The sequence below is a fragment of the Macaca thibetana genome, chromosome 2, assembly GCF_024542745.1.
Source record: "Macaca thibetana thibetana isolate TM-01 chromosome 2, ASM2454274v1, whole genome shotgun sequence".
Taxonomy (NCBI): Eukaryota; Metazoa; Chordata; class Mammalia; order Primates; family Cercopithecidae; genus Macaca; species Macaca thibetana.
Genome location: NC_065579.1, coordinates 27,668,414 through 27,695,548, shown reverse-complemented (window position 1 = coordinate 27,695,548; position 27,135 = coordinate 27,668,414). Strand labels below are relative to the sequence as shown.

Sequence of the window (27,135 nt, the reverse complement as noted above, 5' to 3'; positions counted from 1 at the left end):
TTAAACAGATCATTGAGGCAGCAAATTAACATCGATATTCAGGAACTGAACTCAGGACTTGGTCAGTCTATTAACCTGATAGACCTCTACAGAAGCAGAACTCTCCACCCCAGAGCAACACAATATATCAGGTTGGTGCAAAAGTAATTGTGGTTTTTGCCATTACTTTTAATGGCCTAATACATTTTTTATCATTGCCGTATGGCACATAGTGTAAAATCAATCACAGAAACAAATATAAAACAACTCTCAGCAAATGCAAAAGAACTGAAATCATACCAACCACTTTCTCAAGCCACAGCACAATAAAATTAGCAAGACTAAGAAAATCACTCAATACCATACAATTACATGGAAATTAAATTACCTGCTACTGAATAACTTTTGGGTAAATTATGAAATTAAGGCAGAAATTAAGTTCTTTGAAATTAATGAGAACAAAGATATAACATACCAGAATTTCTGGGACACAGCTAAGGCAGTGTTAAGAGGAAAATTACTAGCACTAAAAACCCACATCAAAAAGTTAGATCTCAATTTAACAAGCTAATATTACAACCAAAAGAATTAGAGAACGAAGAGCAAACCAACCCCAAAGCTAGCAGAAGATAAGAAAGAACAAACATTAGAGCTAAACTGAAGGAAATTGAAACCTGAAAAACCATCACAAGATCAAAATTCAGGAGTTGGTTTTTTGAAAAAAATAGACTGCTAGCCAGATTAATAAAGAAGAAAATAAAGAAGTTCCAAATAAACACAATTAGAAATGACAAAAGGGATATTACCACTGACCACACAGAAATATGAATAACCATCAGAATATTATGAACACCTCTACGCAAACAAACTAGAAAGTCTAAGAGAGATGGATAAATTTCTGGATACATACACCCTCCTAAGACAGAACCAGAAAGAAACTGAATCCCTGAACAGACCAAAAATGAGTTCTGAAATGGTGTACCAACCAAAAAACCTCAGGACCAGACAGATTCACAGCCAAATTCTACCAGATGTACAAAGAAGAACTGGTACCATTCCTACTGTAAGTATTCCAAAAAGTTGAGGAAGAAGGACTTAAGCATTTACCTAAGGTAAGAATTGAGCACACATGTACATAAATATAGGAACAATAGACACTGCGGACTACTAGAGAGTGTGTATGTGGGGAGGGGGGGCTAAAAGACCATCTATTGGGTACTATGATGATTGGGTACTTGTCACCAGGGTGACAGGATCCATACTCCAAACCTCAGCACCACACATATTCCTGTGTACCAGATCTGCACATGTAACCTGTGTATTTAAAATAATAGTTGAAATTTTTCAAAAAGAAAAAAGTTAACCCCAAGTTTGTCTAGTACATCTGTGTTTCCCTTTCTTATTAGCTAATTAGGTTATAGCTAGTAAGAAATCTTCTAACTACACAAGAGAAATAATTCCAGCTCATTCAGGAGACAAACCAATTATTCACATACATCTCCAAAACTTTTCATCATCCAAAATTAAAACTCTGTACCAATTAAACACCAACTTTTCATTTCTCCTTTTCTCCCGTTGCTGTTAACCATTATTCTACTTAACATTTCTATGAAATTGACTGTTCTGGGAACCTCAAAGAAGTGGAATACACAGTATGTGTCCTCTTCTGTCAGGCTGCTTTCACTTGGCACATAAGCATCTTTTTAGACATTATTTCACTTGCATTGCACTCCTCTCCACAAGTTCTGTGAAGTCATCTTGCAATATTAATTTGCATCTGTCCCTTTCTCTTAAAATTCCTATTGTTTCAGGTCTTATTTCCTGTAAGAATTTCTTGGTTCACTGGTTCTTGAATACTTTTACTACTCATCTTTTTAACAGCTTTTTAAGTTGTATCTAGCTTCTTTCTCCTACATAAGAAAAAACCTTCCAAAAATATGTTCTCACTTCAGAATCTTTGCTGGTGTCCCACTGACTCATAAAAAAAGTTGTAACTCCTTAGCCATGTATTCAAAGCCCTTCACAGTGTGGATTTTACCTACATCTTCAGCCAAACACATTTACTTCTTATGACAAACTTTGCTTGATCAAGAATGTAAATTCTCTCACCCTGCAAAACTCCCTTGGTATTTTCTACCATTTTCCCCTCACCTCGTGTATTGTCGCTTGTATATATCAAGCATGCTCAAAGCCTTCTCTTTTAAGATTGTCCAAGAAAGATCACTTTATCACGTATAACTGCGTGGCAAATACTTTCTGTAGTAGATGTTCTTCCTCTTCACCGGCTTTGTATTATCAACCCTTCCAATGTTTGCCTTGTTCTCCTACCTACACTTTGACTCTGAACTTCACACTCATAGCATCTGAGATACTCAATAAACATTTTTTATTTCATTTTTTAACTTATTTTTTTAAGTCCAAGGGTATATGTGCAGGTTTGTTATATAGATAAACTCATATCACAGGGGTTTGTTTTACAGATTATTTCGTCACCTAGGTATTAAGCCTAGTACCCATTAGTTATTTTTCCTGATCCTCTTCCTCCTCCCACCCTCCACCCTCAGGTAGGCCCAGTGTCTGTCGTCTCCCTCTATGTGCCCATGTATTCTCATCCTTTAGCTCCCACTTATAAGTGAGAACATGTGGTATTTAGTTTTCTGTTCCTCCATTAATTTGCTTAGGATTATGGCCTCTACATCTATCCATGTTGCTGCAAAGGATGTGATTTCATTCTTTGTTGTGGGTGCACGGTATTCCATGGTGTATGTGTACCACATTTTCTTCATACAGTCCTCTGTGGATGGACATCTAATTTGATTCCATGCTTTGCTATTGTGAATAATGCTGTGATGAACATACATGTGCATGTGTCTTTATGATGGAATGATTTACATTCATTTGGGTATATACCTAGTAATGGCAATGCTGAGTTGAATGGTAGTTCTGTTTTATGTTTTTTGAGAAATTACCAGACTGTTTTCCACTGTGGCTGGACTAACTTACATTTCCACCAACATTGTATAAGTGTTCCCTTTTCTCTGCAACCTCACCAGCATCTGTTGTTTTTTCCAGTTTTTGATAATAGCCATTCTTACTGGTGTGAGATGGTACCACTTTCATTCACCTCATTGTAGTTTTGAAAAGTTTTCTGAAATTCAAAATAGCTGGTAATACTTGCACACATTCTTGTATGGCAAGATTTTGTTGGAGTTTAGTCGAGACTCCATATCTGGTTCACTGATCCTTCAGTACTTTACTACCCATCTTACCTTATCCTTTTTCATTATCTGTTTGACCCATGAAAGCATCTTAAATTGAGACTCCTGACATAAATAGTGTACAAACAAAAAATTAAGGGCTCATAACTGAAGCAGGGACATAGGGCTTATTAATGGGATTAAGAAGTTCTTAAGCAAAGCTGAACTCTCATTTTATCTCAATGGGAAAATGGACTTACAATATTTTCATAGCTTTGACCAGTAGAATTATTTCTAATTGCAGAAGAAAATAGGATTAAATGATTCACAAAGCTTTGTTTTGCTGTGTCTATAGTGCCAAAGTGAAAAAATTCCAGTTTCATGTGTATTGGGCTAACAGTCCAGAAAATTTAGGCAAAAAGCTTATTGTTAGGTTCTCAGTGATTTATCACAGCAGCTTTCCAATGAAGGAAATCCATTTAAGTAAGGCTGTCTACACGGTTTGTGCTCCATGAGAGAGAGTTAGATCTGACTTTATCACACAAGGCTAGAGATAGGGAAAACATCAGTGCTTTCTGGGCACTTCAGAATATATGCTCTGAAGGCAATTACACAAAAAAGGCCATGTCACAATTTTATTTTTTCTACTGGACACTGATCACTTGTTGTGAATTGACATTTCATGTATTACACATCTCGGTCCAATTGCTTCAAAAGCTGGAGGCAGTATTTTGGAGAAAGAAAGAAAAGGGGAGATGTGGAGGCTGGAAACATACACACAAGGATTGGGTGTGCTTAGACACTTTCCTCCTGAAAAGGCAGTAAATATGCTTAGCTTATTTTACGGCCAGAGTCGTTTTATGCTTATGTAAATCCGTTTTCTGAATACCCCTTCCCACGCAATCCCACTGCATTCCACAGTGGCCAGGTGGTGCTGCTGGTAATGATGTCGCTGCTTCAAGCAGGACAATTTGGCTCCTGCATTTGTAGCAGTATCAGATGTTTTGCCTTCCAGAGTAGGGAATTACGTGGATCAGGCATCACTCCAACATTTTATCTGTGTTGTCTGCATTTGGAAATGTATCTCAAAGTTTGGATCCCCATTTGAATGTGTGCTATAAATTTAAGTGAACACTCTTTTACAGTTTCCTTTTGAATGATTGGAACAACTATACTGCATTTTCTTATCTGATTGTCCTTCTTATGCCTCACAAAATTCCCTAAAAAAATACAATGTGAAGAAGAAAAAATACATATACCAGAATTATGCCTTAAGGTAAAAGATTATTAAACTGTTTATATGCCTCCTATCCAATGATGTTAGCCTGGTACACTGGTTTAGAATTGAAAATAAATGCTTGATGCCATCTAGGTTGCTTGTGCATTTTAATTTCAGGGTGACATATTCAAATTATCTTTCTCAGAACTCTGCCCAAGTGTCACCTATAACTCATACCTAGACTGGAATTTCCATCTCTATTGCTTCAGTCCTATGGAATAGACAATCATGCCTTGCATAGTCAGCATCTTCCCTTGTATTTAGTAAGTCTCATGCAATATAGAGAAAAAATGCACCTTATGGGGAAATCCATTGCACTCTCTTTGTTGGTACTCTCAATCTGTGAACTAAAAAGTTTAATGACTAGGTTACAGCAATAGCAAACAGTTGATTTGTGGCCTTCATAAGACCGTGGATGGATCTTCACTTTCCCAATTGCATGCACGTTAACCTACATTATTCCTCGTTTCTAGCATGAGGACAGGGGAATGCTTTTGTGCTACTCCTTTCCTTTCATTTCTATTCAAAGGGATTTGTTTTCATTTTCTGTCCTTACATCATTTGATCTCTTGGGCTTGGTAGTCCTCTTTGTGGGAACAGTTTTCTAGGGCTTTCTCATTCACACAATCTTTTAGTTTTTCAGAGATTAGACAACTATGGCCCATGGGCCAAATATGACCTACCACCTGTATTTATAAACAAAGTTTTATTGAAACACCATCATATTTGTTTTTACTGCCTGTGACTGCTTTTGCTCTACCATGACAGAGTTTAGCAGACTTGAGTTAATTAATAATGCCAGAGTTGCTAGAGACCACGTGTCTCATGAAGCCTAAAGCATTTACTATGTGGTCCTTTGCAGAAAGCATTTACCAACCACTGAACCATGCATTCACTGAAAACACATTTATTAAATGTGTAAGATTTTACTGTGTGCTGGATGCTATAGATCTAAGTATAAAGGACATAATCTTTTCTTGAGCTCAAAGACTGTCTTGTGGGAGAGACAGATACATCAGCAATAGCTTAAGCATAGAATATAATAAATGCCTCAAAAGTGAATTTAGTAGACACTTAATGAGTATAGAATAGAAAACATCCAACTCTGCTGGAGGGCCAGGGGAGGTGGTTTAGAAGAGGGTTTCATGAAGAGGCAATCTCTAAATTATTGACTTGCAAGACAAAAAGAAGTTTTTTAGTAGCAAGTGAGAGCCCTAGGCCACATTCCTTGCATAGGAGCAACGTGAACAAAGTTACAGGCTAAGGAGCAACTTCTTTGGGAAATAGCAGATAGTCCAGTTTGGCTTTAGCAAGGTAAGGTGGGGAATTGATAGGAGTTGGAAAAGGTAGGCAGGTACAGATTCCGAAGAATTGACAGCAGCTAAGAAACTTGCGTTATACAGAATTAATGGAGTTTTAAAAATGATATAGTGGGGAAGAGAGGGAAGAGGAATAAAACTAGAGGTTGGCTTGCTTTGCTTGTATACTTACAGGAACTTTCCCACACACAAACCTTTCTGGCTCCAGTAATCATCTACTTGCTTGGGAAGCTCTTTGCTTTAAGGAAGGCAGGGTAGGAATAAAATCTCTGTTCAGGTGAAATTACTATTATCAATGTGGCATGGATTTTTGTGGTAGGGGAGCTGGGGAAGCTGCTGCTGCTGCTGCTTTTTTTTTTTTTTTTTTTTCAGTCTTTGTTCCAGGAAGAAGGCAAGTATTGTCTCTCATTAAGCCCATCAAGGACTTTGTGCATGGTAAGTAGAAAAATCCCAACAATTCTGAGTGATTATTTCAAGAGGAAAAGGGGACTATTCGTTGGAAGTATTTGATCAAGTGGAAAGAATTACGTTTGTATTCATTACCTGTTTTCCCAGTGTCTGACAGAGATGTTTGATACCTAACAATAAATTGGTCTTCATATGGCAATAGGAATTAAGCAAAGTAAATTAAAAGAATAGCTTGCTCTTTGCCATGAAAACTACCCTGTTTAATTAAAATATATATTAATTAGTAGACACCACTAATGAAGATTAACATAGCCAATCAATTTATCTTCCTTTCCATCAGAAATGATGTTTTTAAACTTCTTAGTGTGGTATTATCTTTGTTCAACTTCAAATCCCTCTCGTCGTCTTTGAAGTCCCACAGAAAGTGTTGCTATCACACTTCAGAGCTCAGAAATATTCTTCCAAATCCCTAATCAATTGGGTTATCCAAAGGGTAACAAAAACTAACATTTGCTTAAGACTTTCAACAGAGAAAGCATCTTTAACATAGACGGTCTCATTTACCTTCAAAAACTTATGAGGTAGATATTATCCTTATCATTTCACAGGTTGGAAATGGAGATTTTGTGAAGTTAATGGTTTCCCTCTAGATCTCATATTAAGTAAGTGGCTTAGTGCAGAATCAAAACACAGACTTCAGAGTCTATGCTTTTAAAATTCTTCTGGACTGATTTATCTTTTCCTGAGGTAATGTACGGGTATAACCGACAGTGTTGGAAGCAGTAGTTGCTTGCCATCAAAACCAGTCAAAGGGGAAGGATAGGCTTCTCAGATAATGCAGTGTTGACTTGTAGTCACTCAGGCAGAAGAGAGTCACTGCCAAGATTTTTTCCCCTTTATGACTACAATAAACTTTTGCAGGCCAAGCACAGTCCACATTCAGAGACTGCACAGCTTTTAACCCAAGGTCGAAATTCAAACTCACATGTTTAATTCTCTCTCTCTCTTTGGATACTGGTTTCTGCCTCTATACTTGCATGTCCGGATCCCCTGGGTATTTCTTTATTTACATTAAATTGCATTTAAATTAAGTTGCATTTAACACAGGTAACACCTTCTGAGCACCTGTATGTTGAAAAACAAAAACAAAAACAAAAAACACTCTGCAGAGTTGTTTGAGCTCTTTCTGGTTGTTAGTGCCTTGTCATATGGGTAGTTTGTAAACATTTTCTCCCATTCTGTCTTTGTTGTCTCTTCTCTTTGTTGATTGTTTCCTTTGTTGTGCTGAAGTGTTTTAACTTGATGTGATATATATATATATATATATATATATATATATATATATGAAGTTCTGATTAATTCTTCATAATATTCTTGATGCTTCATTAAATAAAGAAGATCTTGAAGCGACAGGCTTGCTTTCATCACCTACCACAGATGTTCATCTACTGGTCTGTTCAGGTTTTGGATGTCTTCATGATTTAATTTTTTTATGTTGTATGTGTCTAGGAATTTATCCATTTATTGTAGATTTTCCAATTTGTTGGCATATAGTTGCCCATAGTAACCACTAATGATCCTTTGAATTTCTGTGATGTCTCATTAACATTTCTGATTTTATTTATTTGGATCTTCTCTCTCTTTTTCTTTATTTGATTGACTGAATCCTGGTCAGTTTTGAATATCATTTCAAGAGCCCAACTTTTTGATCATTGATCTTTTGTATCATTTTCTTCATTTCAAATTCGTTGGTTTGCACTGATGTGTATTTTTCCTACTAAATTTGGGTTCAGTTTGCTCTTGCTTTTCTAGTCCTTGAAGATGTATCATTAACTTGTTTTTTGAAGTTTTTCTTCTGTTTTGATGTAGGGATTTATAACTATAAATTTCCCTCTTAGTACTGCTTTCACTGTATCCCACAGGTTTTGATATGTTGTATGTCCATTATCATTTGTTTCAAGAAATTTTTCAAGTTCGTTATCAATTTTTAAAATTTACCCAGTGGTTATTCAGGAGTATATTGTTTAACTTCCATGTGTTTATATATTTTCCAAAGTTCCTCTTGTTACTGATTTCTAGTTTTATTCCATTGTGGTCAGAGAAGATGCTTTATATTATTTCAATTATTGAATGTTTTAAGACTTGTTATTGTGCTTTAACATATGGTATAACATTAAGAACAAGCCATGTGCTGAGGAGAAGAATCTGTATTCTGCAACCATTGGAAAAAATGTTCTGTCAATATCTGTTAGGTCCATTTGGTCTATAGTGCAGACAAAGTCTGATGTTTCTTTGTTCCTTTTCTGTCTCGAAAAACAGAAAGTAGGGTCCTTAAGTCTCTGGCTATTATTGTTTTGGGGTGTATCTCTTTAGTGCTAATAATATTTGGTTTATATATCTCAGTGCTCCAGTGTTTTGTGCATGTATATTTACAATTGTGAAATCGTCTGGCTGAATTGACCCCTTTATCATTATATAGTGACCCTCTTTGTCTCTTGTTACAGTTTTTGTCTTGAAATCTATTTTGTCTGATACAAGTGTAACTAATTCTGTACTTATTTGGTTTCCATTTGCATGGAATATCTTTTTCCATCCATTTACTTTCAGTTTATGTGTGTCTTTGTAGGCGAAGTATGTTTCTTTTAGGCAACAGATCATTTTATCTTGTTTTTTTAAAATCCACTTAGCTACTCCATGTCTTTTGATTGGAGAGTTTAGTCCACTTACATTCAATGTTGTTATGGATGAGTAATGACATACTTGTGCCATTTTCTTATTTGTTTTCTGGTTGTTTTGTGGTCTTCTCTTTCTTCTTTCCTGTCTTTCTTTTAGTGAGGGCGATTTTCTCTAATGGTATTATTTAATTTCTTGCTTTTTAATTTTTGTGTGTCCATTGTATGCTTCTTGATATAAGGCTATCATGAGTCTTGCAAACACTATCCTATAACCCATTATTTTAAGCTTAAAACAACTTAACACTGTTTGAATAAACAAAAGCAAAAATAAAACTAATAGTAACTGTACATGTTAGCTTCATCCTCCTACTTTTTAACTTTTGTTTTTTTCTGTTTATATCTTATTGTACTGTGTCTTGAAAAATTGCTGTAGTTACTACTTTTGATGGGTAAATCATTTATTCTTTTAGCTTAAGATTAGTTTACACACCACAATTACAGTGTTATACTATTCTATGTTTTTCTGTGGGTTTAATATTATAGAAAGTTTTGTACCTTCAGATGATTTCTTCTTGCTCATTAACATCCTTTCCTTTAGCATTTCTTGTAGGACAGGTCTAGTGATGAAATCTCTCAACTTTTGTTTGCCTGAGAAGGTCTTTATTTCTCTTTCATGATTAAAGGATATTTTCACCAGGTATACTTTTCTAGGATAAAGATGTTTTTTCTTTAGTATTTTAAATGTCATGCCTCTCAATTTTGCCTATAAATTTTCCACTAAAAAGTCTACTGCTGAATAGAGCTCCATTGTATGTTATTTGTTTCTTTTCCCTTGCTACTTTTAGGATCCTTTCTTCATATTTGACCTTTGGGAGTTTGATTATTAAATGACTTCAGGTCTCCTTTGGGTTAAATCTGCATGTCTATAACCTTTTTGTAGTTGAACATTGATATCTTTCTCTAGGTTTGGGAAGTTCTTTGATATTATCCCTTTGAATAAACTTTCTACCTGCATCTCTCTCTCTTTCTCCTCTTTAAAGCCAATAACTCTTACATTAACTGAGCTGGCATGTCTCAGTGCCTAAGACCAATGGCATACTCCCTGGGTATTGCTGCTTTTTATTGGGGCCCAAAGTTCTTTAGTCAGCAGGTGATAAATCCTGGCCTTTTTGAGATTATTTTCTAGATCTTGTAAGCATGCATCCTTGTTTTTTATTCTTTTTTTTTGTCTTCTCTGTGTATTTTCAAGTAGCCTGTCTTTAAGCTCACTGACTTTTTCTTCTGCTTGATCAATCTGCTATTAAGATACTCTGATGCATTCTTCAGGATGTCAATTGCATTTTTCAACTTTAGAGTTTTTGCTTGATTCTTTTAAATTATTTTAGTCTCTTTGTTAAATCTACCTATTAGAAATCTGAATTCCTTCTCTGTGTTCTCTTAAATTTCTTTGATTTCCCTGAAAACACCTATTTTGAATTATCTGTCTGAAAGGTCCGTATATGTTTCTCCAGGATTGGTCCTTGGTGCTTTATTTACTTTATTTGGTGAGGTCATGTTTTTCTGGATGGTCTTGATGGTTGCTGCCTGGGTATTGAAGAGTTAGGTATTTATTGTAGTCTTTGTAACCTGTTATTTATTTATTTACTTATTTATTTATTTATTTAGTGCCCGTCTTTCTTGGGAGGGCTTTCCACATAGTCAGAGGGACTTGGACCCCAAACCCAACAATACTGTAGCTTTTGCAGATTTGTAGAAGTACAGCTTTGGTGGTCTTGAATAAGATCTGGAAGAATTCTCTGGATTACCAAGCAAAGACTCTTGTTCTTTTCCCTTATTTTTCCCAAACAAACTGAACCTCTCTTTCTGTGCTGAGTCATCTGGAACTGGATGGGGGGTGGTGATGAAAACACCTGTGTGGCCATCGCCACTGGGACTGTGCTGGGTCAGACCTGAAGCCGGGACAGCACTTGGTCTTCCCCAAGGCTTTTCTTTTCAGGGTGGAAAGATTCCCTAGCCTTGGGCATGTCCAGAGATGCTGTTTGGGAGCCAGGGATTGATTAGAGTCAAAGACCTTAGCAATTTACCTACATTTTATTCTACTGAGGCTAAACTGGCACTCAAACCACAATACAAAGTTCTTCTTGCTTCCCCCCAACTCTTTTTCCCCATGCTATTTTTACAGGAGCCTCTCCCCGTGGCCACCACCACTGGCCCATGGGAGGTTCTTCCAGGCCACCACCAGTGTTCACTTAAAGCCCGGGGCACTTCATTCAGCTTGTAGTAAATGCTGCCATGTCTGAGATTCACGCTTTAGGACAGTGGCTCCCTTTTTGCCCAGGGCAGGTCCAGAAATGTTGTACAGTAACCCAGGCCTGGACTTGGGTACCCCAAGAGACTGCCTTTTGTTCTACTCCACTAGCCACGCTGTTAACTACATTGCAATATAAAGTCCTCTTTACTTTTTCATTGGCTTTTTTTTCTTCAAATAGAAGCTGTCTTTCGCCATAGTCACCACAGGTGGAAATGTGGTGGGTCATACCTGAAGTCATCATGTGTCAGTGTCCAAGGCTTATTGCATACTCCCGGGATATTGCTGTTTTTTATTCAGGGCCTAAAGCTCTTTAGTCAGCAGGTGATGAATCCTACCAGAACTGGGCTCTTCCTTTCAAGGAAGTGAGCTCCTATTTTGCCCAGAATTTGTCTAGAAATGTCTTCTGGAAGCTCAGGCCTGGAATGAGGGCCTCATAATTCTGCCTGATACTCTATCCTGTTGTGGCTGAGCTGGCGTCCAACATTCAAGAGACATTCCTCTTTACTTTTCATTCTACTCTCCTTAAGCAGGAGAAAGGAGTCACTTTTATTGCTATGAGCTGCACTGCCTGGGATTGGGGGAGAGATGGTGCAAGCACTCCCTTAGCTGTCCCGCCTGGTGTCTCCCTAGATTACATGCCACCCTAGTCCATGGGCTCTAAGTGCCGCTAAGGAGTTGCCTAGGAATTGTAGTCTTTGTGTCCTAGACTGCCTTTTAAAGCCTACCTAGGATTGCAGAGCTCTTTAGCCCCCAGTAATAAGGCTGCTGGGAAACTCAAGTTCTGACTGCTGGGATGGGGTGCTTTCCCTCTTGGTATGGCTGGTCCAGATCCTCTCTCCACACGCAGGTGCTGGCTGAACCCAGTGTGACTTTTTTCTCCGCTGTGACAGGGAAGCACTGGGTCTAATGTAAAATATCCCAATTTCTGTGCTTCCCAAAGTACACAGATTCTATTTCTGTGTTGCATGGTGGATGCTGGGGGTTGTGAGAGGGGTGGCATCAGTGATTAAAGACTGTCTCTACTGTCATCCTCAGTGTCTCTTTCAGGGAGATGAATTTAAAACCAGGGAGTAGGATTGTTCACCTGATTTTTAGTTTTTGTGATAGTACTTTTCTGTGTTCAGATAGTTGTTAAAGTTTGGTGTTCTAGCAGCAGGAACAAAAGATGCAGACTTCTATTCAACCATCTTGCTCCACCCTCATGAGCGTTTTAGAAAAATGCCATCTTAGTTGCCAGTCTTGATCCTGGACTCTTCAGGATAATCCTGACCTGCTACAGTTCACATTTCCATGTAACTCTGTCAGTGATGATACACTTGAAGAGACTTGCTGCAGGTTTGGTACTGATAGCTACCATCAAAGTGAATCTTTTCATATGATTTAGGGGTCAAGTGTGCGAAAGAGTCTTACTAAAGGTCTAAGGGGCATTCTTTGGCTTTGGGAAAGAAGGATAAGTCTCTGGAAAGGATAAAAATGAAAATGGTCTGTCTCATGTTCCTCTTTCATCTTTCAATCCTGACTCAGGTTTCCAAATACCCATTCATAAACTGAAGTTGATTTGTAACCAAATTATTCACATTTTGGTGAGATAAGGAAAATGTGTTTATAAATTTCTTTTAGGGAACTATGGTGATGATTAATGATAATCTGGAAAGAAAATAATTGCTTGTCAAAACAAAGTTGTACAATCTTCTGTATATTCATTAAAACTTTTGTGGGACTTTTCCTGGCTCATTGTATACAACTGTTTGGGCACTGTGACTGTAGTTCACCAGAATTTAGACTCACTGAATAGGACAGTTATCTCTGCCCTATAGTCCAGGGTCTAGACAGATGCTAATAGCAATTTTCCAGCCTAGTAGATTTCATTTTTTTCATTCTTTTTTTGGGTGAATTTCAACTTGTATAGTTTAGATTCAGTGAGTATATGTGCAGGTTTGTAACAGGGGTAAAAAACATTACCCGTGATGCTGAAGTTTGGGGTACAGATGACTGTGTCAGTCAAGTAGTAAGCATAGTTTCCAAATAGGTAGTTTTTCAGCCCTTCTCCTACTCCTTCTCTCTCTCCCCTAGTATTCTCTCTAGTGTCTGTTGCTCCCATCTTCATGTCTGTGTGTACCCAAGGTTTAGCTCCCACTTATAAATGAGAACACGCAGTAATAATGGTCTCCAGCTGCTTCCATGTTGCTGCAAAAGATAATTACATCATTATTATTTTTACAACTTTTATAAACATGTTTTATTTGTTTTTCTTATACCATCAGAACTGAAACTACTGACTGTCATTTCCCTCTATCAGAAAAATCAATATAAAACACATACTGGTGCTTCTTTTAAAAAATAGCAATTTAAAAGGTAGTAGCTAGAGGCATTTGATGTCTTTTCCTTCTAAAAAACATTCAAGCTGTAGGAAAACATGGCACCAAGAGTGTTATGATTATTCATTAGAGATTTTCATCAGTACCTGTACCAGTTTACATGACAATACAGCAATTCAAGGATTAATGAGATCAAGGATTAATGAAGCAAGATTCAAGGATTAATGAGAGACAACGTACGTGTCATAAGGAATAATACATAGTACCAATCCTTAAAGTCATTGTCTCAGTGTAACTGTTAAGTGTTCAAAAAGATATCTAAGCACAGAAGGAGCCATCCAGATTACATCCCATATTTGTTGCATATCTTTGAAAAACTGCCAATCAAAGCTGACTTTTGCATTTTGGCTTTGTGCTGCACAGTATCAGTTGCTACTCAATGTTAAGCTCCCACTTATAAGTGATAATATGTAGTACTTGAATTTCTTTTCCTGTATTAATTCTCTTAGGGTAATGGCCTCTAGCTCTATCCATGTTGCTGCAAAGGGCGTGATTTCATTCTTTTTAATGACTGCATAGTATTCCATGGTATATTTACCACATTTCTTTTTTATTTATTTTTATTTCAATAGTTTTTTGGGAATTAGGTGGTTTTGGTTGCATAGATAAGTTCTTTAGTGGTAATTTCTGAGATTTTGGTGCATTCATCACCCTAACAGTGTATACTGTACCCAGTGTATAGTCTTTTATCTCTCACCCCTCTCTCAAACTTCCCCCAGAGTCTCCAGAGTTGATTATATTATTCTTACGCCTTTGCGTCCTCATAGCTTAGCTCTCACTTATACTTGATAACATAGAATATTTGGTTTTCCAATCTTGAGTTACTTCACTTAGAATAAGTCTCCAACTCCATCCAGGTTGCTGTAAAATGCCATTATTTTATTCCTTTTATGGCTGAGTAGTATTCCATTCTGTATCTTCACCATATCTTTATCTGCTTGTTGGTTGATGGGCATTTAGGCTGGCTCCATATTTTTGCAGTTGTGAATTGTGCTGCCATAAACATGTGTGCAAGTATCTTTTTCATATAATTCTTTTCTTCTGGGTAGATACTGAGTAGTGGGAGTGCTGGATCAAATGGTAGTTCTACTTTTAGTTCTTTAAGGAATCTCCACACTGTTTTCCATAGTGGTTGTACAAATTTACATACCCAGCAGCAGTGTAAAATGTTTCCTTTTCACCACATCCATGCCAACACCTATTTTTTTAAATTTTTAAATTATGGCCATTCTTGCAGGAGTAAGGTGGTGGTATCTCATTGTGGCTTTAATTTGATTTCCCTGGTCATTAGTGATGAACATTTTTTCATGTTTTTTTCACCATTTTTATATCTTCCTTTGAGAATTTTCTATTCGTGTTCTTTGTCCACTGTTTGAAGGGATTGTTTTTTTTCTTGCTGATTTGAGTTCCTTATAGATTCTGCATATTAGTCTTTTGTTGGATGCATAATTTGCAAAGATTTTCTCTCAGTCTCTGGGGTGTCTATTTAATTTGCTGATTTATTTCTTTTGCTGTGCAGAAGCTTTTTAGTTTAATTAGGTCCCATCTATTTATCTTTGTTTTTGTTGTATTTGCTTTTGGGTTCTTGGTCATAAACTCTTTGCCTAAGCCATTGTCAAGAAGGGGTTTTATGGTGTTATCTTGTAGAATTTTTATGGTTTCACGTCTTAGATTTAAATCTTTGATTCATCTTGAGTTTATTTTTGTATAAAAATCTACATGTGGCTTGCCAATTATCCCAGCACCATTTGTTCAAAAGTGTGTCCTAGCCCCACTTTATGTTTCTGTTTGCTTTGTTAAATATCAGTTGGCTGTAAGTATTTGGCCTTATTTCTGGGTTCTCTATTCTATTCCATTGGTATACAAGCCTATTTTTATACCAGTACCATGTTGTTTTGATAATTATAGCCTTGTAGTATAGTTTGAAGCCAGGTAATGAGATGTCTCCGTTTATTTTCTTTTTGCTTAGTCTTGCTTTGGCAATGTGGGCACCGTTTTGGTTCCATATGAATTTTAGGATTGTTTTTTCTAGTTCTGTGGAGAGTTATGATGGTAATTTTATGGGAATTATATTGAATCTGTAGATTGCTTTTGGCAGTATGGTCATTTTCACAATACTGATTCTACCTATCCTTGAGCATGAGATGTGTTTCCGTTTGTTTGTGTCATTGGTGCTTGCTTTCAGCAGTGTTTTGTAGTTTTCCTTGTAGAGATTTTTCACCTCATTGGCTAGGTATATTCCTAGGTATTTTATGTTTTTTGCAGCTGTTATAAAAGGGATTGAGTTCTTGATTTCTCAGCTTTGTCGTTGGTGATGTATAGCAGTGCTACTGATTTGTATACATTGATTTTGTATCTTGAAACTGTACTGAATTCATTTATTAGATCTAGGAGCTTTTTGGATGAGCCTTTAGGTTTTCTAGGTATACTATCATATCATTTGAGAACAGTGACAGTTTGACTTCCTCTTTAGTGATTTGGATGCCCTTTCTTTCTTTCTCTTGTCTGATTGCCCTGGCTAGGAATTCCAGTCCTATGTTGAATAGAAGTTGTAAAACTGGGGATACTTGTCTTATTCCTGTTCTCAGGGAGAATAGTTTCAACTTTTCCCAATTCGGTGTTATGCTGGCTGTGGGTTTGCCATAGATATCTTCTATTACCTTGAGGTATGTCCCTTCTATGCCAGTGTTGCTGAGGGTTTTAATCATAAGGATATGCTGGATATTGTCAAATGGTTTTTCTGCATCTATTGAGATAATCATATGATTTTTGTTTTTAATTCTGTTTATGTGATGTATCACATTTATTGACTTGTGTGTGGTAAACCATCCCTGCATCCCTGATTAAAAAAAAAAAAACTCACTTGATTGTGGTGGATTATCTTTTTGATATGCTGTTGGATTTGGTTAGCCAGTATTTTGTTAAGGATTTTTGCATATATGTTCATCAGAGATGTTGGTCTGCAGTTTTCTTTTTGTTATGTCCTTTCCTGGTTTTGTTATTAGGGTGATACTGGCTTCATTTTTGCCATTTTAAATTTAGGGAGAATTCCATCTTTGCCTTTTGGAATTATTTCAGTAAGATTGGTACCAATTCTGTGAATGTCTGATAGAATTCAGCTATGAATCTGCCTGGTCCTAGACATTTTTTGTTGTTGACAATTTTAAAATTACCATTTCAATCTTGCTACTTTTTGGTCTCTTCAGAGTTTCTATTTCTTCCTGATTTAATCTAGGAGGGTTGTATATTTCCAGGAATTTATCCATCACCTCTAGATTTTCTAGTTTGTGCATGTAAAGGTGTTCATGGTAACCTTGAATGATCTTTTGTATTTTTGTGTTATCAGTTGTGGTATCTTCTGTTTCATTTCTAATTGAGCTTATTTGGATCTTCTCTCTTATTTTCTTGGTTAATCTAACTAATAGTCTATCAATTTTGTTTATCTTTTCAAAGAACAAGCTTTACTTACCTTTTTTGTTGTTTCAATTTCATTTATCTCTGCTCTGATCTTTGTTATTTTTCTTCTGCTGAGTTAGAGTTTGTTCATGTTTCTCTAGTTCCTTGAGGTGTGTGTGACCTTAGATTGTCTATTTGTGCTCTTTCAGACTTTTGAATATAGAAATTTAATGCTGTGAACTTTCCTCTTAGCAGTGCTTTTGCTGTATTCCGGAAGTTTTCATAAGTTGGGTAACTATTATCGTTCAGCTCAAATAAATTTTTAACCTTTATATTCATTTGATTGTTGACCCAAAGATCATTCAAGAGCAGATTATTTAATTTCCATGTATTTATACAGTTTTCAGGGTTTCTTTTGGGGTTAAGAGGATAACTGATATAATTTTGATTTTCTAAAATTTAATTGAGATTCATTTTATGGTCTATCATATGGTCTATCTTGGAGAATGTTCCATGTGCTGAGGAAAAGAATGTATATTCTGCAGTTGTTGGGTAGAATGTTCTGTAAAATATCTGTTAAGTCTACTTGTTCTAGGATATAGTTTTAAGTCCTTTTAACATTTCTTGTAGTGCTGGGTTAGTAGTGGCAAATTCTCTCAGTATTTGTTTGTCTGAAAAAGACTTTGTCCTTTATTTATGAAGCTTCGTTTTGCTGAATACACAATTATTGGCTGACAATTATTTTGTTTCATTAGGCTAAAGATAGAACCACCATCTCTTCTGCCTTGTAAGGTTTCTTCTGAGAAATCTGATGTTAATGTGATTGGGTTTCCTTTACAGGTTATCTAATGCCTTTGTCTTACAGCTCTTGAGATTCTTTTGTCTTGACTATAGATAACCTGATGACTATGTGCTCAGGTGATCTTTTTGCGATGAATTTCCCAGGTGTTCTTTGAGCTCCTTGTATTTGGATGTCTAGATTTCTAGCAAGGCCATGGAATTTTTCCTCAATTATTCTCTCAAATAAATTTGCCAAACTTTTCGATTTCCTCTTCCTCAGGAACACCAATTATTCTTAAGTTTGGACATTTAACATAATCACAAATAGTTGTGGACTTTGTTCATTTTATAAATTCTTTTTTGTCTTTGGATTAATTTGAATGCCTTGTCTTCAAATTTTGAAATTTTTTCTTCTGCTTGTTTAAGTCTTTTAGTGTAACTTTCCACTACATTTTATGTTTCTCTAAGTTTGTCTTTCATTTCGAGAAGTTGTGATTATTTTTTCTTTATGATATATATTTCTCTGGAGAATTTTTTATCCATGTCCTGTATATTTTTTTTTTCAAAATTTAGGTTGGTTTTCACATTTCTCTGGTATCTTTTTGAGTAGCTTAATAATCAGCATCTTAAATTCTTCATCTTGCAATTCAGAGATTTCTTCTTGATTTGGATCCATTGCTGGGGAGCTGGTGTGATCTTTTTGAGGAGTGTTATAGAATGCTGTTTGGTCATATTATCGTAATCACTTTGCTGGTTTCTTCTCAGTAGGGTAGCGTATTTCAGTGGAAAGGTCTGAAATACAAGGCTTACTCTTCAGATTCTTCTGTCTCATGGAGTGATCCCTTCATGTGGTGCTCTTTCCCTTTCCCTAGGAATGAGGCTTCCTGAGAGCCGGATTGCAGCAATTGTTATTGCTCTTCTGGATCTAGCCACCTAATGGGGCTAACAGGCTCCAGGCTGGTGCTGGGGAATGTCTGCAAAGTCCTATTATGTGGTCCAACTTCAGGTCCCCCAGCCATGGATACCAGCACCTGCTCTGGTGGAGGTTGCAGGAGAGTGAAGTAGATTCTCTTAGAGTCCTTGGTTGTAGATATTTTTAGTGTGCTGGCTTTCTCAAGTTCTGATTATGCTAGCAGTGAAGCTGTCATGTAGACACACTCAGGACCCCTGTTAGCCAGGATGTTGCAGGCATTGGAATTAGGTATTGTCTTCTCCTTGCTGGTATCAGGGTTATTTTGTCATGAGTTGCTGTAATGATCTGAGTTGGTTGGCCTTCAGCCAGGAGGTGGCACTTTTAAGAGAGCGCCAGCTGTGGTAGTAGTCGGGGGTTGGGGTGGGGGGGTTGCGCAAAGCTTGCTCTAAATTAGTCAGTGTAAGTATTTTGGTTTCTAAGGCAATGGGCGGGGCCATAGAGCTCCCAAGAGTTTTTATCTTTTGAGTTTGACTATGAGAGCAATAGAGAAGTACCATCAGGTGGGGGCAAGGTTAGGAAGTCTCTTACTATTATTGTGTGATTATCTAAGTATCTCAAGACTCTAAGAATGTGTTAAGTGAATCTGGGTTCTCCAGTGTTGAGTGCATATATATTTGAGATTGTTAAGTCTTCTTGTTGAATTGAATGCTTTATCATTATGTAATGCCATGCCATTCTTTGTCCTTTTTGATCATTTTTGGTTTAAAGATTGTTTTTTTCTGAAATAAGAGTAGCAACCATTGCTGTCTTTTTTTGTTTTCCATTTGCTAGACAGATTTTTCTCCAGCTCTTTACTTTGAGCCTATGAGTGTCCTTGCATGTAGGATGGATCTCTTGAAGACATCATACAGTTGGGTCTTGCTTCATTATTCACTTGACACTCTGCCTTTTAAGTGGGGTGTATGGTCCATTTATATTCAATGTTAATATTGATATTGCTGGATTTGATCTTGTTATCATACTGTTAACTGGCTGTTATGTACACTTGACTGTGTAGTTGCTTTATAGTGTCAGTGCTCTATGTACTTAATTGTGTTTTTGTGGTAGCCTGTAATGGTCTTCTTTGTTACCATGTTTAGCACTCCCTTAAGCACCTTTTCTCAGGCCAGTTTGGTGGTAATAAATTGCCTTACCATGTTCTTGTCTAGAAAGGATTTTATCTCTCCTTTACTTATGAAACTTAGTTTGGCTGGATAGGTTTTATTCATTTTTTAAATACTTTTTTCTTTATTTTGGTCTGAGTTGTTTCAAAGAACTGGTCATCAAGCTCTGAGATTCTTTTTTTTCCCTCAGATTAGTATACTCTGCTGTTCATACTTCCAATTGTGTTATAAAAAATATGCAGTACTTTACAAATGTTCATGTCATCCTCACACAGAGGCCATGCTAACCTTCTCTGTGTTGTTCCAATGTTATTAATAGTATATGTGCTGCTGAGGTGGGTACTGAATTCTTTTTCACAGCTGTATAGTATTCCATGCCCCATATTTTCATTATCTAATCCACTGTTGATGGGCACCTAGCTTGGATCCGTATATTTGCTGTTGTGAGTAGTGCTGCAGTGAACATACAAGTGTATGTGTATTTTTGGTAGAATGATTTATTTTCCTTTTGGTATATACCCAGTAATGGAATGACTGGGTCAAATGGTAATTCTGTTTTCAGTTCTTTGAGAAAATTTCAAACTGCTTTCCATAATGGATGCACTAGTTTATATTTCCACAGTATATAAGCATTTCCCTTTCTCCACAACCTTGCCAGCATTGTTATTTTTTGACTTTTCAGTAATAGCCATTCTGACTAGTGTAACTCATTGTGGTTTTGATTCCCATTTCTTTGATGATTAGTGATATTCATATGTGTGTCAGTCATCTGCATGTCTTCTTTTGAGAAGTGTCTGTTCATGCCCTTTGCCCATTTTTATTAGGGTTATTATTCTTTTGCTTGTTGAATTGTTTAAGTTGCAATGTTTGCAAATATTTTATCCCATTGTGTAGGTTGTCTAATTTCTCTGTTGATAGTTTCTTTTGCTGTGCAGAAGGTCTTTAGTTTAATTAGATCCCACTTGTCAATTTTTGTTTTCATTACAACTGCTTTTGAGGACTTAATCATAAAGTCTTTGCTAAATATCACAAATTCTTTGCTAAATAAATATCCAGAAGGATATTTTCTAAGTTTTCTTCTAGGATTTTTACAGTTTGAGGTCTTCCATTTAAATCTTCAATCAATCTTAATTAATTTTTGTATATGGTGAAAGGTAGGTGTCCAGGTTCATTCTTTTGCATATGGCTAAGCAGTTATCTTAGTACCATTTATTGGACAGGGAATCTTTTTTTCATTGTTTATCTTTGACAGCTTTGTTGAATATCCGATGGCTGTATGTGTGTGGCTTTATTTCTCATTTCTCTATTCTCTTCCTTTGTTCTATATGTCTCTTTTTGTACCAGTATTATGTTGCTTTGGTTACTGTAGCCTTATAGTACAATATAGTTTAAATTCAGGTAATGTGATGAATCTGGGTTTGTTCTTTTTGTGTAGAATTGTATTGGCTATTTGACCTCTTTTTTGGTTCTGTATGAATTTTAGAATAGTTATTTCCAATTATTTGAAAATTGATGTTGTTAGTTTAATAGGGATATTGTTAAGTTTGTAGATGCTTTGGGCAGTATGGCCATTTTAGCAATATTGATTCTTCCAATTCATAAGTGTGGAATGTTTTTCCATTTATTTATATCATCTCTGATTTCTTTCAGCAATGTTTTTAAGTTCCCATTGTAGAGATCTTTCACCTATTTGGTTAGGTGTATTTCTAGATATTTTATTATTTTTTGGTGGCTATTATAAATATAATTGCATTCTTAATTTGGCTCTCAGCTTGAATGTTATTGGTGTATAGAAATGCTACTGACTTTCGTACGTTGATTTTGTATCCTGGAACTTTATTGAAGATGTCTATCAGTTCCAGGAGTCTTTTGGCAGTCTTTAGGATTTTCTAGGTATAGGATTACATCATTAGTGAAGAGACTTAGTTTGACTTTTTCTTTTCTTATTTGGATGCCTTTTTTTTTCTGGTGCGTGATTGCTCTTGCCATCACTTACAGTGCTATGTTGAATAGGAATGGTGAGAGAGGATATCTTTGTCTTCTGCCAGTTCTCAAGGGGGAAATCTTCCAGCTTTTCCTACTCAGTATGATGTTGACTAAGGCTTTGTCATAGATGGCTGTTATTATTTTGAGTTATATTCATTCATTGCTTAGTTTGTTGAGAATTATCATGAAAATATGTTAGCTTTTATTGAAAACATTCTCTGTATGTATTGGGATGATTATATGGTTTTTGTTTTTAGTTTTGTATATATGGTGAATCACATTTATTGATTTAATTATGTTGAACCAACTTTGTATGCAAGAAATAAGGCCTTCTTCATTATGGTGAATTAACTTTTTGACGTGCTGCTGGATTCTGTTTGCTAGTATTTTGTTGGGGATTTTTGCATCTATATTCATCATGAATACTGGTCTATATTTTTCTTTTTGTGTTGTGTCTTTGCCAGATCTTGCTATCAGGGTGATTCTGGCTTTATAGAATCAGTTAGGGTGGAGTCCCTCCTTTACAATTGTTTAGAATAGTTTCAGCAATATTCTTACCAGCTCTTCTTTGTATGTTTGTATATTTTGGCTGTGAATCCATCTGGTCAAGGGCTTTATTATGTTTGGTAGGTTTTTTATTACTGATTTAATTTCTGAAGTCAATGTTGATATGTTCGGGGTTTCAAGTTCTTTTCAATTCAGTCTTTGCAGGTTGTGTGTTTCCAGGAAGTTGTCCATTTCCTCTAGATTTTCTAATTTGTGTGAATAGAAGGGTTCATAATAGTTTCTGAGAATCCTTTGTATTTCTGTGAGATCAGTCGTTATTTCTGATTCTGCATGTTTGGGTTTTCTCTCATTTTTTCTGTGTTTATTTAGCTAGTGGTTAATTGATCTTGTTTATTTTTTCTTTCAGAGAACCCACTTTTGTTTTATTTGATCCTTTGCATGATTTTTTGCCTCTCAATTTTGTTCAGTCTTACTCCAATTATAGTTATTTGTTTTCTTCTGCTAGCTTTGGGATTATTTTGTTCTTGTTTTCCAAATTGCTCTAGATCTACTATTAGATTGTTAAATTGAGGTCTTTCTAAGGTGTGATTGCTACTTTTTAGATGTCTATTAGGTCCAGTTGTGCAAGTGTTGAATTTAGGCCCAGAGTTTCCTTGTCAGTTTTCTGCCTCAATGATCTGTCCAATTCTGTCAGTGGAATGTTGAAATTCCACACTATTATTATGTGGCCATGTAAATACTTTTGAAGGTCTAAAAGTACTTGTTTTATGAATCTGGGTCGACCAACGTTTGGTGCATATGTATTTAGAATTGCTAAGTCTTGTTGTATTGAACCCTTTATCATTATATATTACATTTCTTTATCTGTTTTTACTCTTGGTTTAAAGTCTGTTTTGGCTGATATAAGAATGGTGACCCCTGATCTGTTTTTATTTTCTGTTTCCATAATAGGAGCATGTACGTAAATTTGTTTTTGTGGTAGCAAGTATCTTTCTTTCATTTCCATGTTTAGAACTCCCTTAAGAATCTCTTATGAGGCTGGCGTAGTGGTAATGAATCCCTTTAGCATTTGCTTGTCTGAAAAAGATTTTATTTCTTGGTTAGAATTTCTTTTCTTTAGGGATGCTGAGAACAGGCCTCTAGTCTATTCTGGCTGTCAGGTTTCTGCTGAGAAGACCACTGTTAGTCTGACGGGGTTCCCTTTGTATGTGATCTGACCATTTTGTCTAGCTGCCTTTAAGATTTTTTCTTTAGCTTTGACCTTGGAGAGTCTGGTATCTATATGCCTTTGTGATGTTTGTTTTGCATTGTATATCATAGGTGTTCTCTCAGTTTCTTGTGTTTGGATGTCTACCTCTATAGCAAGATAAAATAAATTTTCTTGAATTATTGCCTTAAATATGTTTCCCAGTTTGTTTACTTTTTCTCCTCCTCTCACAGGTATGCCAGTAAGTCTTAGATTTCATTGTTTTAAAATTTTCAAAAAAATTTTGACTGAATGTGCTAGTTTGAAGAACCAGTTCAAGCTCTGAGTTTTTTCACTTCCAGAAGCTCTGATGCATTTCTTTTTTAGATGCTTGTCTCTTTCTTCTTTTCCTGAATCATTGAGAAGTTTCTCTGTGTTGGTTTTTAACTTTGTCTTGGATCTCATTAAGCTTTTTTGCAATCCATGCTTCACATTTTCTGTCATTTTTGAGTTCTCATTTTCTTTAGGGACCACTGCTGCAGAGCTGATGTGATTCTTTGGTGATGTCACAATATTCAGATTTTTCATGATGACAGAACTCGTGCCCTTGTTCCTTCTCATCTGGAGGCACTGGCACTTCCAATTTATGTAATTATTTTCATGTGTCTTTCTTTCCTTATAACGTTATTGTTTTCTTTCCCTCTTTTTCCTCTTTGCCTATGGGGTGTGACTGTAGAGAATGTTGGGTAGAGTCTTTTGGCTTTGCTTCTACAGTCCTATGCACTTCTGTCAGCAGGTTTTATGTTGGGCTGTGCAGCTTGACCTATAGGCCAGTAGATGGCGCTTAGAGATAAGAACTAGCTATGGCCAATGTGGATGAGTATATACTGGATCTTTGTTTAGTGGGAGACGCTCTCTGTTGAGAGCCAGCTTCAGGCAGTGGGCTGACCCGTGAAGTGAACAGTGATATGAGCTCCCTGATAAACCCTGTAGGAGGGGATGAAGATAGGGAGGGCCAGATTAGGCAGGACTGCCTGCAGGTTCCCTGATGGCAAGCACAACCACTAGCACTAAGGAGGAGGTCCAGTGAGTAGCCACCAAGTTCTTGGAAGTGTACATAGGCATGGAGCTGGGGAGATCGGAAATCTCTTTGACTTCAAGTCTCTGCATGAGGGTGGGGCAGCCTAAACTCCTGTTCCAGAAGAATGGGTGTTCCAGATGCCTGGAGATCTTCCTGGGTGTGGAGCATAGAGGGTCCTGCTGCACCACAATCTCTGCACAGGAAGGGTGGGGGGACTCAGGCTGCTAATCCACGTGAACAGGTGCTCCAAATGCAGGAGACATGCCCGGACATGGAGCAAAGAGGTCCTCACTTCACTACAGTCTCTGTGAAGGGGGAGTTCAGGCTGCTGATCCAGGTGGGTGGGTACTCTGCATGCCAAGAGGTTCTTAGCAGACTTTATTACTTTCAGACAGTATAATTACTGTCAGAAATACCATAAATGGCAGGGCATGCTGTGTACTATGATTCCAGGTGGTGCCTTTTATATGATGATCTAATTTAGTCTCTATGTTAATGGAATCCCTGGAGTTGTGCAGGGCCCTGCTTTCCCAAACTTACATGGCAGCCTTCATACTGTTGAGGTCACTGGCCATGATGTGACTCCCAGCTTTCCCATAATTAACTGCTTCCTGCTCCAGGCTATTTTGTATTTACTGATGTTTTCTAGAGCCCATTTATTTCTATGACTTATTTAGAATCCAGTGTTTTTTCACCACTAAAAATACTCTGTCTTTATGACCAAGAAGAGTAAATGTTGGACAGCAGTGTTAGATATGATGATAGCACTGTTTATTTTTGAAGTGTTTAGAGATAAACCTTGATGGAGGCAAAATGAAGAGTAAAAGGAATTTGGCCTAAGGATTGCTAACTGTGTGACCTTGAGCAAGATGCTTAACTCTTTAGAGCCCTTAATTTTGTTGTATACAGAATAGAGATAATAATGTAATTGCTTTTCTTTTGGTGAAGATTAAATGAGATAATAGATGTAAAGTGTTTGAAACAGGGTCTAACACTTATTAGCAGTATGTATTAGCTGCTCAAAAGTTGTAAGTTGTCTTATCATCCTTTTTATCTTGATTGTTGAAGTTTTTAAATTTGATACATTAAAGATTTCATTTTTTTGGGGTATAGTAAGTCTTTTATCATTATGTAGTGTTCCTTTCTGTATTTAGTAATTTAGTTTCTTTTCTCTGAAGTCTACTTATCTGCTATTCATATAGCTATACAGCTTTTTTGTGATTGGTGTTTTCATGGTATGTATATTTTTCTTCTATTTACTTTTTACCTATCTTTATCAATATATTTGAAATGAATTTTTTGTAGACAGCAGATAGCTGACTCATTTTTGAACTATATTCTGGTAATTTCTGTTTTTTAAATATAAAGCATTTATATTTTAATTGGTATCTTTAAACCCTTCATATTTAATGTAATTTTGATGTCAGGATTTAAGGCTGCCACTTTATTGTCTTGTTTGTCTTGGTTTTGTTTCTCTCTTCTTACCTTTCTGTGGGTTACTGAAATAATTTCAGTGTTACATTTTTCCTTATCTGTAGTGTGCATATATTTCTTTGTATATGTTTTAAAAATACTTTTCTTAGTGATTGCTCTAGAGATTACCCTATATTCCAATTTAAAGTTACACTAAATTGTATACATGAAGCTGGAATCAACATACTCCAAATCTGCTTCACATTTTCCTCCCATCCTACTGGACTGTGGGGAGAGAAAAGTAGACATTCAGTGATATGGATAAGCCTTCTCAAGTAAGTGTGTAAATTATATAATTGAGTGTGTATTTTAAACTAGAAAAATATGTGTCATTGTAAAAATAAAGGGAAACTCCTTACTTCTTATTTGCTGTTTCCCATTCTTTTTGATACTTATCTACACATAATCATATGAAAATTCTTCTGTTATTTTTTATTTTTTGCCAATGGAGTGTCACTCCATCACCCAGGCTGGAGTGCAGTGGCACAATCCTGGATCACTGCAACCTCTGCCTCCCGGGTTCAAGTGATTCTCCTGCCTCAGCCTCCCAAGTAGCTGGAACTACTGGCATGTGCCACCACACCAGCTAGTTTTTTTCTTTGTTGTTTTCTTTTTTTTCTTTTTCTTTTTCTTTTTTTTCAGACAGAATCTCACTCTGTTATCAAGCTGGAGTGCAGTGGCACGATCTCGGGTCGCTGTAACCTCCACGTCCTGGGTTCAAGCAATTCTTTTGCCTCAGCCTCCCAAGTAGCTGGGACTACAGGTGCATGTCACCATGCCCAGCTAACTTTTGTATTTTTAGTAGAGGCAAGGTTTCGCCATGTTGGTCAGGATGGTCTTGATCTCTTGACCTCGTGATCTGCCTGCCTCAGCCTCCCAAAGTGCTGGGATTACAGGTGTGGGTCACCACGACCAGCCTAAATAGAATTTTTTATTAGATTTATTTTCAGTATTCAAGAGCCAGGGCACTGGCAGATTTCATGACCAAATATTAGAACCATGACAACTCAGGAAACAGAGTCTATTTCTTCTAAGTACCACCTATTTAGAGTCAGAAGGAACCTCCCGTGAATTTTGCAGGAATTATTTCCTTGCTTTAAAAAG

The 27,135-nt window shown here is 36.6% G+C and overlaps 1 protein-coding gene and 1 pseudogene across 1 annotated transcript in view; both read right to left on the bottom strand.

Moving 5' to 3' along the window:
* LOC126946724 (non-histone chromosomal protein HMG-17-like) overlaps positions 1-27,135 on the bottom strand; it is a 1,084,902-nt gene that overhangs the window by 782,362 nt on the left and 275,405 nt on the right. The window lies entirely within an intron of this gene.
* LOC126949433 (uncharacterized) lies at positions 20,029-20,126 on the bottom strand (annotated as a pseudogene).